The sequence below is a fragment of the Octopus bimaculoides genome, chromosome 6, assembly GCF_046866305.1.
Source record: "Octopus bimaculoides isolate indiv1 chromosome 6, ASM4686630v1, whole genome shotgun sequence".
Classification (NCBI taxonomy): domain Eukaryota; kingdom Metazoa; phylum Mollusca; class Cephalopoda; order Octopoda; family Octopodidae; genus Octopus; species Octopus bimaculoides.
In genome coordinates, this window is record NC_142933.1 from 63,434,740 (window position 1) to 63,452,382 (window position 17,643).

At 37.4% G+C, this 17,643-nt stretch overlaps 1 pseudogene; it reads right to left on the reverse strand.

The window, feature by feature from the left end:
* Positions 1-11,960: 11,960 nt before the first annotated feature.
* Positions 11,961-12,491, reverse strand: LOC106882328 (large ribosomal subunit protein eL21 pseudogene; annotated as a pseudogene).
* Between the last annotated feature and the right edge of the window lie 5,152 nt (positions 12,492-17,643).

The window sequence follows — 17,643 nt, forward strand, 5'->3', positions numbered from 1 at the left end:
GATAATGAGCCAGATGTCAAAAGTGCATAAAAAAGGTGCGCAGAGAAAGAAAGGGATAGCACAATAGTATCACTGGAACACCGAGATATAGTGGGAGCAATTCAAAGTGACCGGAAGGGTATTGGTGTAATCTATTTAAACAATTTTCAATGAAGACACAGAGGAAACGCAGGGCTGCCGTCAGCAGATTTGTTAAAGCTAGAGAAGCAGAGAAAAGGGATGCATTTGGTTCAATGCTCTCAGTAAGGTCAGATGACCTAGTGGAAAGAAAAGGCTATTGAAAAGAAGGTTGGTTGAGATGAGATCTGGTAGGTGGAGCACATCGCAGTTGAGTTTCCTTCTTTAAACCACCTATGATGTACTGGCATCTCCACGCAATGAGATAGAAAATAACGAATGACGACATATATAGATGCAGAAAAGTTGCTACGCTAAAGCATATTCTATCTAACAGCTCAATGGCGTTGGAAAGGTATGGATGCACAATGGGCTCCTCAAAATTTTCTGTAGTGCCGCCAATAAGCAGATGGAAGCAATCAATGGTGACTAGAAACCACAGAAGGATGGCAGTAAATGGTTTATCACGTTTGTCCGTCATGGTAAAAATGGTAACCCAAAACAGAAGAAAATTGTAAATGAGGCAAATTGGGATGTGTATGAGAGATAACAGCAGATCTTGTAGGGTGTGAACTCCTCTTTCCAATACCAACAAGGAAAAAGTCGGAAATGACAGTAATGTGTGAGGAACATATGATGATACACCTCGTCGAATTAACTGTTCCACACGAAGACAATTTAGATGCATCCTCAGTTAGGAAAGACGAGCGTTACCAGACGCTACCGGAAGACAGTATAGATGCTAGTTGGAGTGCAGTACACTTTCCTGTAGAAGATGGATGAAAAGGTTTTATTGGGAATAGACTGAAACAGTGGCTGCTATCAATTGGTGTCCAACATTGGCAAGTAAACATCATCTTGAAGGAGATCCAAGCGACAGTTGGGAGGGCTAGACATTGGATAGGCTGAAAAGTGATGATCTCAAAATTGACTTGAGGTCGAATACTAATCAGTCGAAGTCGTAGGTGGGGTCTTACATCAGCGAGGAGGCAGGTGTGCTGTAAAAATGTCGATAGGAAGGCCCCGAAAAGGTGTGCATTCTCTCTTGATAGCCCCTGAAACCTACTGACATCCGGTCCGTAAAGTTTTCGACTGGCTGCACTTGCACTAACAAGCTGTTTCCAAGTCTTTAACCTTTGTTTTTCTTTTCTAAACTCATCTCAACGTAGCTTTTCTTTTTTTCAGGGCTTCATCGCATCAATTTGAAATGTCTTTTCACTTAACAAACAAATGGGTGTTGTCTCATTATTGATCAGAGGAATAAAATCAAATTTCAAATATTTCTATAAATTGCTAACGTTTATTCTTCTTAGTACCGAGAACTAACATGCTGTAAATTTAATGGGCAAAATATATATTAATTCAAAATTTCTTTAATACGAATATAATAACACGTAAACTAATCTCATCAAAGTCGTAATAAACTTAAATTATATAAATTATAATTACATTACAATAAAATACCAATTTAAATATTAAAAAAAATTTTTCATTCGACTAGCCAATTTGTGTATAGAAATATAATATGACTTAGACACGCATGACCAAAAGTAAAACTGATAATTATATATATGCATATTTGTATGTATGTATGTATGTATGCATGTATGTATATATGTATATTTGTATGTATCTTCTGTTATCTTCTTTTATTTGTTCCAGTCATTAGATTGCGGTCATGCTGGGGCACCACCTTGAATTTTAGTCGAGCGGATCGCCTCCAGTAGTTATTTTCTTAAAGTCCGGCATTTATTCTATATTGTTCTCTTTTGCCGAACGGCTTGTTTACTGGGACGTAAATACACCAACACCGGTTGTCAATTGGTTGTGACACACTCACACACAGTCAGACACACACACACACACACACACACACACACACACACACACACACACACACGACGGGCTACTTTCAGTTTCCATCTACCAAATCCACTCGTGTGCGTTCAAAATTCACGATCAAAACATTAGAAGGCAAAGAAAATGAAAATAAGATGTAATAATTGAGTTTATCTCCCAGTTAAAGACTAAGAAAATAGAAGAGCTTTAAATTGTAGGGGTCTACAATGTTCAAGGCTCAAAACATATAGGTTTAAATGCGCGAAATTTAAACAGTTATCGTCTATTTGTTCCAGTTGTTGGACTGCAGCCATGCTGAAGCACCGTCTTGGTCGAACAAGTGACCTCAGTACACACTTTTAAGTTTGGTACTTATTTTATCGGTTTCTATTGCCGAGTGACTAAGTTATGGGAACGTAAACACATACACACATACACATACACACACACATACAAACACACACACACTCCACACACACATATATATATAATATCGACTAAGCATACTCCTGCATGTGCTCTGCTTGTTCGCCGTTACGCTGCAGTTTAGCATAAACAGGTGAGGCAACTCACTCCAACTTCCATTCAGGAGCGATGGACATCGATGTTTCACCATTTTTGTGGATTATCAACACCAAGTACTCGAACCGAATCGGAGACGAACTGAATCGTCAGCCTGTGACTGTATACAAATAGAGTAAAAACCAATTGCTGGTGTTTTAACACCTGGCACTGTGAAGGAGTCATCTCCACTGGGCTACACGCAGCCTACCAGCGAACAAGCATGTTGCGTGCACGAGAAAGTGTAGTCGAAAATGCTTACCTCACTAGCGCTGCTTCTAATTGATATTTGAACCCCCCCCCCCCACACAGTATGAGCAAAATGAGTAATTTCTTATTTCTCGTTATTTTTGTTTTAATTACTGGTTTGAAGACATTTTCAACTCTTATGTTTTTAAAAATCTCTTTTCTCTCCTTTATAGTATTTTCACAATGAAGAAAAAAGCCAAACACGACAAAGGCATGTGTGAAAAACGAAATTAGAATTTTGAAAAGAAAGAGACATTTTCAGTCGTTTAAAATGTATAAAAGGAATATTTTTTATTGAAGAAAGGTATAATGGGATAAAAAAAAATATCACTTGTTTTCCCTTTTGTGTACCATATCACAACAGTTTGTCCTAGAAGCAACTTGTTTCAAGTGAAATTAAATTTGAGGGGAATTATATCAGGTTAAGTAGAAATGAATGTATTATGTCATGCATAAAAATTCTTACAGCGTGGCAAAACTACGAAAATAACTGGGAACAGGGCTTTAAGAAAGCCATACAAACCCCTCATAACATTGTATATATTTTTGGGAATTTCCAGACAACTTTTACGAATTTGTATTCTACGAATTTGTTTCATACGATTATGCAAAAAACAAAAAATAAAATAAATAAATTGTAGGGTTGCGTGATTTAAGGCCTATTTGCCTGTTATTTTTAGCACACTTCACAACCACGTCAATGACAAAAAATAATAACGAGTAAACAACACGTATAGTTTGAAGTAGTCAATATGCATTTAATGCGATAAACAGCACATTACAAATTAAATATTTCTCAAAATAAGAAACTTATAGCACAAAGTTAAGATTTAACCAAAAACAAAACAGCACATTACAAACTGAATATTTCTAAAAACAAACATCTCCAATCTTAACTGGAAAACGGAGCATGTTATCCTAGGACAAAACCTCCTCCGACAAAACTCCCATAGTTAAAGTGTGAAAGTGGACAAAACCCGGTTATATTTTTCTGTTGTTTTTCGTTTTTTCACCTTTTACTTGCTTCAGTCATTAGTCGGTGGCCATACTGGGGTACTGCCTTGAAGAATTTTAGTTGAACGTGTCGACCCCAGAATTTTTTTCCTTTTTACTTATTGCAGTTATAAGACTGCGACCATACTGGGGCACCATCTTGTAATATTTTTTTGACGACTGTATGGAACCCAGAATTGTTTTAAAGTCAAGTCAAAGCCACCTTAGTGATATATTTCGTTTTTTTGTGTATTTGTTTTCCTTTGTACTTGTTAAATCTTTAGACTGCAGTAATACTAGGGCACCGCCTTGAAGAATTTTTAGTCGAATGTATCAACCCCAGAAATTTTGTTAGGTGATTTTCAACCAGCGCATGAAGTTAAGTTAAGACGGTCTCTCCACAAGCCAAGTCTCTTGAATTTTTTTAATAATTTCACATAAATGAAAATAAAACAAAAACAACATTTTATGAGAGATACGATATAAGGGGGTGAGGTGGAGAGATTTTTATTTTTTTAATGTGACTTGAATAACGAATGGTGGGACAGCTATTTCGTCCCAGAAAAATACTTCAACATTTGGTGGGGTATTGATTGAGCCCACCATTTAGTTAGTCATGACTTTTCTTATTTTTGATATTTTCAGAATATTTCTCTGATTTTGTGTCTATCTTTGTGGGTTTCGTCACAATTATCTTTAAAATTTCGTTTACAATTATCTTAAATTTTTTTTTATGTATCATATAGATGTAACTTTTAACGTTGAATCTGAATTTGTCATTCATTTATTCCAGAAAAATTTTGCAAAAATTTTACAAGTGTTCAAAGTTTGATAATTTTCAGAATTTTCAACCATTCAGAAAACAGCGCGTTCCCTGCCTCTTCCCCTTATCTTGATCGATCTGTGTCTTGTGGCTAATGAAAATATTACCCCAATTTTTTTTCACAGAGGTCTAGGCCCAAAGAGGAATAGCAATGCCTTCAAGAAAGTATTTAAGCGGATACTAGAAACGGCAACTCAAGGAAAAGCAATCTAACGAAATTTCTAAATGTCAAAAACTATCAAACTATTTTACAATGTCAAGTAAAAGTTTGTCATCACCTGCAACTGAAACAAGCCGTGCAAGCACCAGTGAAGTCAATGATAGTGCACAAACTATAAGTGTTCTGTTTAGCAATAATCAACCTACTGTTGACACTTTTGGTGCAGATAATGATCACTGTGGTCAAATGCTTCAAGAAAAGAGAGAGCAGAAACAGGAAGCAAGCTTCTTACCACATAGCCACACCCACACCTATATATATTATATATGTGTGTGTGTGTGGTGTGTGTGTTTGTGTGTGTGTGTGTGTGTGTCAAATGGATGTGTTATAAAACTATTCCGTACATACAATAACAGCCATACCAACAATTCAAAACTTAAAAATGAGTACTGAGGTCACTTGTTCGACGAAAACGGTGCTTTAGCATGGCTGCAGTTCAACAACTGGAACAACTAGAAGATAACTGTTTAAATTTCGCGCATTTAAGCCTATATGTTTCGAGCCTTGAACATCGTAGACCCCTACAATTTAATTGCCGACCCAGCGTTAACCCCACTTATTTATCGGCCCATTTAGCACTGTTCCATCGACACCTGGTGGTGGGGATGGACAGTGAATCTATATCAGCCGCTTTGGGACCCTCGGTATTGAGTTTTTGTCGTTGGCTCAATGAAGACATTTAGAAAAAAGTATTTAATTACTCTTTCTTTCTTTCTTTCTTTCACTTTTTATCCATTTGTGTATTTTTTTGTTTCTTTCCTTCTTTCTTTGCTTCTCGCTTGTGACATTTGCAGTTTTCATATCACACAGAAATTATCAAGGGACCAGAAATACTACCAAGAAAGTTATCCGTTTTCCATTTATTTCCATTTATTTTCATTTTCCTCTTTTATTTATTCATCTATTTATTTATTTTATTTTCTTCAAGAAGGAGGGGAATGTTTTGGATTAACTTTTCTTTATTTTTCCTGACTGTCAGAGTCAGCATTTATTGACTTTTTACCAACTACCCGAAGAACAATGTTATCATTAACGAAACAACAACAACAACAACAATATCAACAAGGGCACCGAGACACCAGCAGCAGCAGCAGCAGCAGCAGCAACAACATCATCATCAGTAACAGCACCAACAGCAACAGACACGAGACGACTATGATTCAATTTGAAATATAACTAAGGAGTGACAATGTCAGAAATATTTAGAATATCAGTAAATAAATGCATAAAAAAGTAAAAACTTATTTTGGAATATGAGGGTGTGGAGGAAGGGGCGCGCCTATGACCGTCGTTGGGCCTCCAAAGCTGGTGAGATTGATGCAGCTAATGTTCCTCTGGAACTTTTTAAAGTCAACATCTGCGGGTAAGACATGAGCAGGGAATGGAATTCCAGGGGGGTCAACGTGCCGGGAAGAAAGGACCGGGTGTAGTCATTTGTGCGTGAGTTAGGGATCCAAGAGTGGGGGTGGGGTTTGGACACAGCAAGGATGATGGTAGGGAGATGAATGCTGCGATGAGAGAGAGAGAGAGAGAGAGAGAGCAAGAGTGTGCCAGAGTGCAGATGACATGATCCCTTGTGTGTGTGTGTGTGTGCGCGCGCGTGCATGCATGTGACTGTGTGCGTGTCTATTTTAATTTTTAAATGCAGGCATGGTTATTTGGTTAAAATGCTCGCTTTGCAACCACATGATTTCGGGTTCAGTCCTACAGCGCAGCACCTTGGTTAAATGTCTCCTGCTGTAGTCCTGGACCGACTAATGCCTTGTGAACGAATTTGGTAGGCGAAAATTGTGTGGAAGCCTGTCGTAAATAGATATATATAACAACAATAACAAACTGGCACTTCATCGGTTACGACGACGAGGGTTCCAGTTGATCCAACCAACGGAACAGTCACCCAGTGAAATTAGCTTGCAGGTGGCTGAGCATTCCACAGGCACGTGTACTCATCACGTAGTTCTGAGGGGGATCCAGCGTGACACAGAATGTGAAATAAAGGTACAAATCACTTTCGCTAGGTGAGTGGACTCGAGCAACGTGAAATAAAGTGTCTTGCTCAAGGACACAATGGAAATCGAACTCACGACCTTAAGATCGTAAGACGAAAACCCTAACCACTAAGCTATGCGTCTTCAATGCAACAAAATAAACCAGTTATGGTTTCGATACATGAAAGTCACAAGTTGCCGGCCATCGCTGACCTGGTCAACAATTCCCTCTCAACTTAAACCAACTAATAATTCTTCTCTCCCATCTCGGTTGCACCCCTTATTTTCCTTTTGTTCTTATTCTTTCTCCGCTCCAAGACTTGATTTTTTGTCCGAAAATCTCTCCCCTTTCTATCTCCAAAGCATCGGCAAAAATAGATCGTTAAGAAGCTGGCTTTTGAACCACGTTGTTTTGGGTTCAGTCTCATTGCGTGACACCTTGAGCAAATTTCATCTACTGTAGCGCCAGCCGGACAAGTGGGTGGTGAGTGAAAGGATGAAAGGCAAAGTCAACTTCAAAAGAGGACAGATTTTATAATTCTAATTTATCCTGAAACGCCGAGACAAAAGCCATAAGACAAATGGTGCAAATGGCATAGCTATAGTGTGTGCTGCCTGGGGCTTCCCTAGGCCTATAGAGGTTTATACAGCAGACGCAAAGATGCCGTCACCATAAAAGCGTCGCCTGGGACGGATCGCCTCTCTGGCCTGACTCCTAGCTACGCTACTGGCAAAGGACTTCGTTGCCGCATATGTCGTAGTAATAACCACTTGAGAGAATCGGGAAAACTAGGAAAAAGAAAGTAATGCAGCAAAAACCAGCTGACACGGCAACAAGAGCAGTAAGCCTCAGTTTCTAGAGTATCACTAGAAACAGCTCCGGAAAGCGTTTTGTGCTCAGGCCTCGAAACTAACGAGAAGTCATTCCGTCCCCAAACAGTATCAAACAGTGTTAAATGAGACAGTAGGGCGCGGCTGTCAGTACTCTTTGACATCAGTACGCCTTAGCACTGGAAACAAGCATACACATAAGCGCGCGTAGAATTTACACATACAGATAGAAAGAGTTTGTGTATGTGTGTGCATGAGAGAGAGGTGGGGGAGAAAGTGACATTACAATTTATTAATTGAACACTATTGACATAAACATTTTCCTTCTCTTCATACGCGTAGAGAAATATGCTTACCAGTATACACACACACACACACACACACACACACACAAATCACACACACACACACACACACAAGGAAGAGCGAAAGAAACACGTAAACGTTTGATGTCAAATAAACCAGTCGAAACAACGCCAGCAAACAGGCAGCGCCTAAACGGCTGTGCAAAACGTCTGGCACTCCAAACAGTAGGACCACTTCAATTTCAAGGAAGTGATGGTTGCTGAGGAAAGCATCCACACGACCGTGGGAAATACGAAAGGGAAAAAGAAGAAAAAGGGGGAGAAAAATCATAAGATATGCGAAGTCAACAGAAATAGAAGCCACAGAAAACAACTAAAATAAGTGAAGAGAAATTTCAGGCCTCGCTCCTATCTTAGAAACAATTCAGTTATCATTGAGGTGGTAAAGGCGTCGAGCTGGCAGAATTATTAGCACGCTGGATAATTTGCATAGCGGCATTTCTTCTGCCTTGGTCAACGTTGCTTTCCATCCTTTCAAGGTCGGTACAATAAATACCAGTCAAGTGCTGGGGTCGATGTAATCGATGTACTCCTTTTCACTAATTTTGCTGGCTTTGTATCAAAATCTGAAACCATTAGTGGAGTGGCAGTTGAGAAAACCGGTAGAACATCAGATGATATACGCAGCGCGTTTTCATTAGTTATGCTCTTTACATTTAGTCCAAATTACACTACTGGAAATTGCATGTCGTTCTTGCGCTAGGAACATGCTAGTCTTCAAAATACCGCCCCAATTTTAGAATATATAGAAAATAACAACATAGACATGAAAAGATAAACATGGAGTAATCTTCCGTTTAATTTTCGCTTTCAGCCTGACCTAGTCGCGAGTTAGTCATAATGCACTAAATAATGCATGGTATCTAGTTCCCTGTCTCATGGTACGGAGTTCAATTCAAGCAGGGTTCGACTTTGAACTTGATCCTTCAGTTATAAATATATAACTAAAGTAATGGTAATCTTCTAAGACAAACGTCCGCCTGCCTGCACACACTTACCCACAGACAAACATACACACACGTATATACGCAGAGACATACATGCACAAACATATATGTTTTTATTAAATGAGCATGTTCCTCTGAGTGCGCACACACATGCTTACATACGTACATAGTACACACACACACACACATATGTATGTATGTATGTAAGTATGTATATATATATATATATATATATATATATATATATATATATATATATATATATACACACACACACACATACAGAAACACATGTAGGCACACATATGTGAACAAATGCATGTACATGTGTGAATTTGTACGGATTTGTGTGCGTGAGTGTATGTGTGGGATATGTGTATATGTGTGTGTGTGAATGCATATGTGTAAGTGAGTGTGTGTGTGTGTTGTGTGTTGTGTATGTATATGTTTGTGTGAGTGTGTGTGCGCGTGTGTTTGTGTAAGTATCTATATCCGTTTATGCGAGTGTTACAGAACAACAGATGTCTGACATGCCGTCTGAGGTATCAAATTATGCAACTTAGTTCTAGATTTGCCATGCTTTAAGAGTTGGAAGGAAATCTGGAACTAGGTCACGAGGAGTGGTACATGATGCAGTGGTGGAGAGGTGGAGGGGGAGAGGCGTGAATTTCGTCGACTGAGCAAATTCTTGTGGGGAATTCAATAAAACAACGGCAATTGAAAAAAAAAAGGGTTTCTTTTTCTTCAAGAGAAAAAAAGGGAAGAAAAGTTAGACATAAAGAGATAAAGATAGCCAGAGTGGGACAATGTTGTAGACTTGGAGAGACAGGAAAAGGAGAGAGAGAGAGAGAGAGAGAGACGACGACGACGAGAAAAATCGGAAATTTTAAAGGTTATCAATTACAAGAGAAGGTGCATATGACCTGACAAAAGTCTGTGTATTATTCAGAAAGGAGGGAAAGAGGAGAGAGAGAGGGGGAGGGACAGAGAGGAGGAGAAGGATAAGAGAAAGGTGTATATACGTACATATGTGGTGGCTGTCGACTTGCGCTCGAGCATAACCACCTTGCCGCTCCTTTCCTGTTCCCCTTTACATACCCTGTCATAGGCACATGTGATGACGAGGACATAGCCCGGTATGACTAGACTAAGTCTACACCTTCTAGATATGGTGGCACGTCAACGGTGGACATGACAGCACAGGCGCCAAGGAGTCGTGATTGCTCCCGCCTATACTGCATCTTCCGTATACTTCAACGAGCTTGAAAATTGCAACATTTCATGGCTGCAAACGTGTGCGATACTTGAATTGCACAAAAACTTAAAAACGCTAGGATTTTCTAAGAAAGAGTAAAAGAAACTGACGTGCATCATTCAAATCCAATCTATTAGCGGCACAGTGAAAATCTGTAAGACATTTCAAAGATTCGCCATCAGAGAACTTTAACTGAATATATGCACACACTCGGTTGTATGCTTCTACAAAGACAGGTATGTAAAAAGTAATGATGCACTCCCCCACACACACGTGCACACACGGACACAAATACCTACGTACTAAAGAGACATTCTCCCAGAACATAAGTGCAAATGCGTACACCTACATATAAGCAGACACTAGCTCAAACACATATTATATATCCCGGGATCTATCTTAAATCAAAAGTATTATCATTTTATTAGCGATTGGCTTGAACGCCATTGAGAAAAATTTGAATAAATTTGAAAGAAAATACCAAAAGGTAATCTTTATATCCAACTTAACATGGATATCTTGTTAGAAGACTGAATATTGCGTTATTGGTCTCGGGGAATTCCCGAAGGTATTATTAGTTTTCGTCGCTAATAACTAATTCTTAAGAAGCCGGCTGGGTGTTTGAGACATCAATGTCTGAAAAGATACAGGTATTCTGTATTTTGTAACAGTGAGATTTGATTGACATGCGGTGACTGGGCGCAGCCCACTGATGATTTGCAATAGAATGACATCACGTGTTACGAGAGTTCCGGCGCCTGATTCTCGTTTGGTAGATCAATGTGTGTGCTCTTATGCACCAAGCACCTACATGAGAGGATCTCTCAATGCTAATAACGCAGTATTCGCTGTTCAGACAAGATATTCATGTGTGCATATATATGTATGTTTCAGTCATGTGACTGCGGCAATGCTAGGGTATCACCTTTTAGTCAAGCAAATCGACCCCGGGACTTGTTTGTTTATGTCTGGTACTTATTCTATCGGTCTATTTTGCCAAACCGCTAAGCTACGGGGACAAAAAGACACCAACACCAGTTATCACACGGTGATGGAGGGACAAACACAGACACAAAGACACACACACACATACACACACACACACACACACACACACATGTATATACAACAGGCTTCTTTCAGTTTCCGTCTACTAAATCCACTCTACCAAATCCATTCACGAGGCTATAGTAGTAATGCCATGCAACTGTGACCGAACCCAGAACCATGTGGCTGGGAAGCAAGTTTCTTACCACACACACACGCACACACACACACACACACACACACACACACACACACACACACACATACACACACACACGAAGCGACAGAAAGAGAACAGTTAGGCAGTGAAATTCCCTTGAAGAGTGGAGTATCTGGTGTCTCGGACTGAGTCCTTCCTAAGAATAAATTTGACAGGAGGGAAATAATAAAGATTGTATTTCATTCACTTCCTCCCTGACATCTTTACTCGGAATTAAGTGTTATATAGTTTTGATATTTTCGTTATAGTTTTTGATCAAGAAAGTCACAACGAGCGCGTTTGTTTTAAGAGTGAAGTTTGGAAAATACAACGGTACAAAAATCTAGGTCCATGAGTAACTCGTATGTGTGTGTGTGTGTGTGTGTGTGTGTGTGTGTGTGCATGCCTTTTATGCGTGTGTGTGTGTGTGTGTGTATACATATATATATATATAGTTTGATAATACGATGGGAATATCTTATACATATATATATATATATATATATATATATATATATACATATATATATTCAACACATTAACTTACTTCCTTTTATCGAAGTGTTCCCTGTAAGATTTATGCCACGAATTCATAGGGGGTTGGTTCCAAGACTGTGGGCTTATTTTGGGATATTGACACAAAATGCCTTTTTACGGGACCTGCAGGCTGTCTCTTTAAACAAACGTGGACTCCTTTAGCTTTTGCTTCAGCTTTCAGGTTGCTACATTCGGCAATTCTCTGACGGAAATCCTGTTGACACTTCGATGGTTTCACGTGTTCGATTCTCAAATTGATCCTCTATGGGATGATGCGATGTTTCACTTGTTTGTTGACGATCACACCGACAGCGTGTTGTGTTACATTAAAAACTCGACCCGTACGACCGTGGTAGGATTTATGTGGCATATCTTTTTGTCTACCTCCGTCACCTTTGACATCAACCAAATCACCACGTTTATAGACTTTCATATAAGTAGACAGTGGAAGGACTCCATGGCGGTGGAATCTCCTGGCAAACATGTGCCGAGTACCGCGACGATCTTTTGTTGTTGTCATTTTCGCAAATTTGAGTTCCTGCTATAGAAAGACAACGACTTCACCAAGTCTTGTTCAGTTTTAGCAGCAAAAGTCGAGTATATACTGACTTTTCTCGACAGCAGACCACGTTGTACGTGCGTACAATATGGTGGCCAAAGCTAAAAAGCTTATATATATATATATATATATATATATATATATATATATATATATATATATATATATATATATATATATAACTAGACTACCTGTGACTCGTTGGGTCACTGACGGTTCAGGTTATGAAAGATTGAAGCTGATTTCAACATTGCATTGATGATTCAGTTAAATATTTCAATTCATTCGTGTCATCATAGGTCTGGTTAGCAAGTTCATATTTAAGGTTTTATCAATTATTTAGAACATCTCATAGAAATAGAATTTCCGGTATTAACTTGAACTCCAGTAACAACATTTATTTATGGCATATGTGTACACTTCTACAAAAATGCAAAGGGAATTGTTATATAACGTATACATAAAACTAATGGAAACAATTTTCACAGTATTATATATTCCCATTTCAGGGTTATGTTACTTTCGGAGTATTTTCCCATTATATACCATTTTGGCTATTTGTGAAAGTACCCCCCCCCCCCCCAAAAAAAAAACCGCGTATCTAGGGAATCCGTAGTCCGGTTTACACGAAACTTGTTTTATTCCGTTTGAATACACATTTCAGCGGTACCTTACTTTCTGAGTATTTTCCCATTCTGCGCCGGTTTGGCTGTATTAAATTACAGACAAGTATGCATGCAAGCAAGCAAGCAATCACAGAGTTTTGTTAGTATATAGATGTACTATTACGTGATAGAAAATTCAACAAAAAAGTACTCCTTCTAGTGAGAGATAAATATTATTATTTATTTAAAGGGCACAATACGTGTATTTAAACACTACTAATAGATTCATATGTTGAGAAATAATCAAACATATTCTTCAGGCGCAAACCACCTATAACGAACTAAAAAAATGGAATAATAGCAAAAATGCGAAAACACTAAGAGGGGAGCATATAGAAAATGCAGAAAGTATTAAAAAAAAACAAAAAAAAAACGGAAAACGAAAATACAAAAACTAAAATATAAGAAATAAAAAGTAAAAACGTAAAAGAGCTGTCCTCCTTAGATCTTAATTGACAAAGCTGGAAAGATATCAAGTTAGTCAGGAATAGGCGGAATTTTCCAATTCTTCAAAATATATTTATGCATATGTTTGCAACTAATGAAAATTTCTGACCTAGGGTTCAATAAAGAGTTAGAAATCTTAGATCTAAACAGGACCTGCGCTCTTTCAGCTAAACAAAGCTGACATTTATTCGATCCATTTGCATTCGCGAAAGATGCCCCCTATTATAACAATGCCCTAGCCAATAGTGGTTTCAAAGATAAATTAATATATAATCCCTCTAATAATAATAAAAATATTAATTATTGATCTAGTGGCATCAAAGATAAAGTAACACATAACCCTTCTAGTATTAATCAGAATAATACTAAGAAGAAACCTAAAAATAGGACAAGGAAGATCTTTTTGGTTCGCCCCTCCTTTTTATAAAAACTAACATAGGTAAAAGATTCCTATCTCTCCTAGACAAATACTTTCCAGCAACTCACAGATACAGGAAAATATTTAATAGGCGTTCTGTGAATAAATTATCAGATAGCTGCTGCCCCATTATGAAGAGTAGTCAATACAAAGAGCCTAAATCCAATTGCAACTGTCGCGACCCAGGATCTTGTCTATTTGACAAACGATATATGATTAAATCTATCATATATGAGGTAGAAGTTATTGCAACCCTAGATAATAATACAACTGATAAGAAAACCTATATTGGATTGTGTGAAGGTGAATTTTAAAATTGCTATGTCAATCACATAGCCTCCTTCCGACATAGGGACAAAAATAAAGCTACTAAGTTGGCTAGCTATGTATGGAGTTTGAAAGATAACGAAACACATGTGATTAAATGAGAAATTCAGAAATCCTTACCTTATGCAAATGGGTCGAATAAATGTAGGCTTTATTTAGTTGAAAGAGCGCAGATCCTCTTCAGATCTAAGATCCCTAACATTTTATTGAACTCTAGGTCTCTCTCTCTCTCTCTCTCTCTCTCTCTCTCTCTCTCTCTCTCTCTCTCTCTCTCTTTCTCTCTCTCTCTCTCTCTCTCTCTCTCTCTCTCTCTCTCTCTATATATATATATATATATATATATATATATATATATATATATATGTATATATTAGAAAAGAAAGGGAGTATTTCCGCGCAGGAAAAAATATAGGAGAATTTGTTGTTGAAAATGCACCTGAATTTGAAAAAACTTGTAATTGTTTTTAAATAAATTTATTTACACACATCCCAAACTAGTCTCAACAATTTTTTGTTTATCAATGGTACAAACAAATGAAATTTTTTTTTAAATGTTTTTTAAAATTTAAAATTGCGAAATCGAAAATATGTTTCAATGATTAAATATTCACAAAATTCAATAATATCAAAAATGATCGGTGAAGAATATAAAAATGTGTATCAACATTTTTAAATGATTAAATGTTCACAAAATTCAATAATATCAGAAATGATCGGCGAAGGATATTAAAAATGTGGATTACCAAAAGCTCGGTCACATTGAGTTTGGAGAGAGAAAAAAAAAAAGAAAGAAATTAAAGGGAAAGGGTTTTGTTACAGTTTCTGTCATCTTGGGTTCTTTTTTCCTTCGCGTGCAGGGTTTTTTTTGCTTGTAACAGAGTGTTTTGGAATCAGTGTATTTAGAAGTTTTTTTTTTGTAAACGGATATAATTTTTGATTCGTTAAATTTCTGATGACGTCTTATTCTTTCTGGTAATCAAGTTTGGCGTTCCCTGTAGGGAATTGTCATCTATCGTTCCAGTTGGTTGATTCTCTTAAAGGGTTAGTTTGTTTTTATTTGCTGAAGGTCCGGATCTGATCGGAGGTAAAATTTCCTTGGTCTAAAGCAATGTTTCCCAACTTATTTTCCGCCAGGCCCCACTATAACTTTCCAAAAAATGTATGCCCCAACCGGTGATTGGAAAAAAAGTATAGGTATAGTATTTGCTGTGAAAAAACGATTTTCACAATTCCATGTCCCACTAAAAACAAAGAAAAGAATTTTTGATCCAACGCCCCACCACAATTTTCCCAGGTCCCATCTCACTCGTCTATATGAATTCGGAAGTACTGGTTTTTGGATATGAGCTGTTCGATGGCGCTTGGTCGAATACATATATTAATTATTAGTACTCTCAAATTTATAATTGAAATACTATACTGAAGACGGAAATAAGTGAGTAAAAAATGATATTTTACATCTCTTTAATCCAGAAACGCGTATATAGTTGATCAAAGCCGGGTGGATTCGTTATATTTTCTCTTTGCCTGCGTGAGTTGGGAGTATTGCTGTCCGGGAGATATCTTATGGTAGTGGAATAGTATTTAACTGCTATTTCTAAATTTCGGTATGTGGTGAAGCAATTTTGCTGAACCCTAATTATAATTATGCTTATAATTATAATTTTTTTGTATATATATATATATATATATATATATATATATATATGAAACTATCTATCTATCTATCTATCTATCTATCTATCTATCTATCTATCTATCTATCTATCTATCTATATATATATATATATATATATATATATATATGCATATGCATATATATCTTTTGTCTTTTTCAGTCATTGGACTGCGGCCATGCTGGGGCACTATCTTGAAGGTTTTAGTCGAACAAATTGACCTCAGAATGTAATATTTTAAGATTGGCACTTATTCTATCTCTTTGGCCGCTAAGTTATGGGAACAAACCAACACCTGTTGGAGCCACAAAAATAAACACACGCACACACACACAAATACACACACACACACACAAACACACACAAATATATCTGCATGCATGTATGTATGTATGTATGTATGTATGTATGTATGTATGTATGTATGTATTTATGCATAGGACGGAGTTTCAGTTTCCGTCTACCAAATCCTTTCACACTTGCCCAAGTTGCCACGCAGAGGGAACGAACCTGAAATCGTGTGGTTGTGAAATAGACTTCTGAACACACAGCCACATCTATCTATCTATCTATCTATCTATCTATCTATCTATCTATCTATCTATCTATCTATCTATTTATCTATCTGTCTATCTATCTATCTATCTATCTATCTATCTATCTATCTATCTATCTGTCTGTCTGTCTGTCTGTCTGTCTGTCTGTCTGCCTGCTTGCCTGTCTGTCTGTCTGTCTGTCTGGCTGGCTGGCTGTCTATCTATCTATCTATCTGTCTATGTATCTACGAGACAAGAACGCATTGATTCATAGCGCATCACTATAGAGGCGAATGACCTTAGAACAAACAAATATTTTAATCTATTTTAATGTATAATATATATCATCAGAAGTAAGAAATGAATCCCTTCTGACCCCGGATGAAAAACAACATTCGTTAGTTGCAAGTTACAGCTTTTTAAATAAATTAAAAAATACATTTTCATCGCATTGAGATCTTATTGAACTGTAGTCTTCATTATTTTTCATTCGAGAATGACAATGTATGTATGTATGTATGTATGTATGTATGTATGTATGTATGAGTGTATGTATGTGTGTATGTCTGTATGTTCGTACGCTTGTATGTATGAATCTCTGTATATGTACATATACTTACACATATACATTTATATACATATATATGTGTGTATGTGGAGATATATGTATACACAAATGAATATCCATACTTATGTATGTGCATAAATATGTACACACTCACACATACACACACACGCTCACTTACCTATACATACGCTTATATATATACATTATATACATCTCTATATATCTATCTATTTATCTGTCTGTCTGCCTGTCTGTCTGTCTGACTGTCTGTCTGTCTATCCATTTATCTCTCTCTATGTATAATATACACATACACACATACATGCATACATATATATTCAGTGACACATATAGATGAACGCACATGCACACAAACAGTCGTGTGCACACTGAAACATGTATGTATACAAATATCAGTGAGTGTGTTTGTGTGTGTGTGTGTGTGTGCGCGCGCGCGCGCGTCTGAGTATAACCGG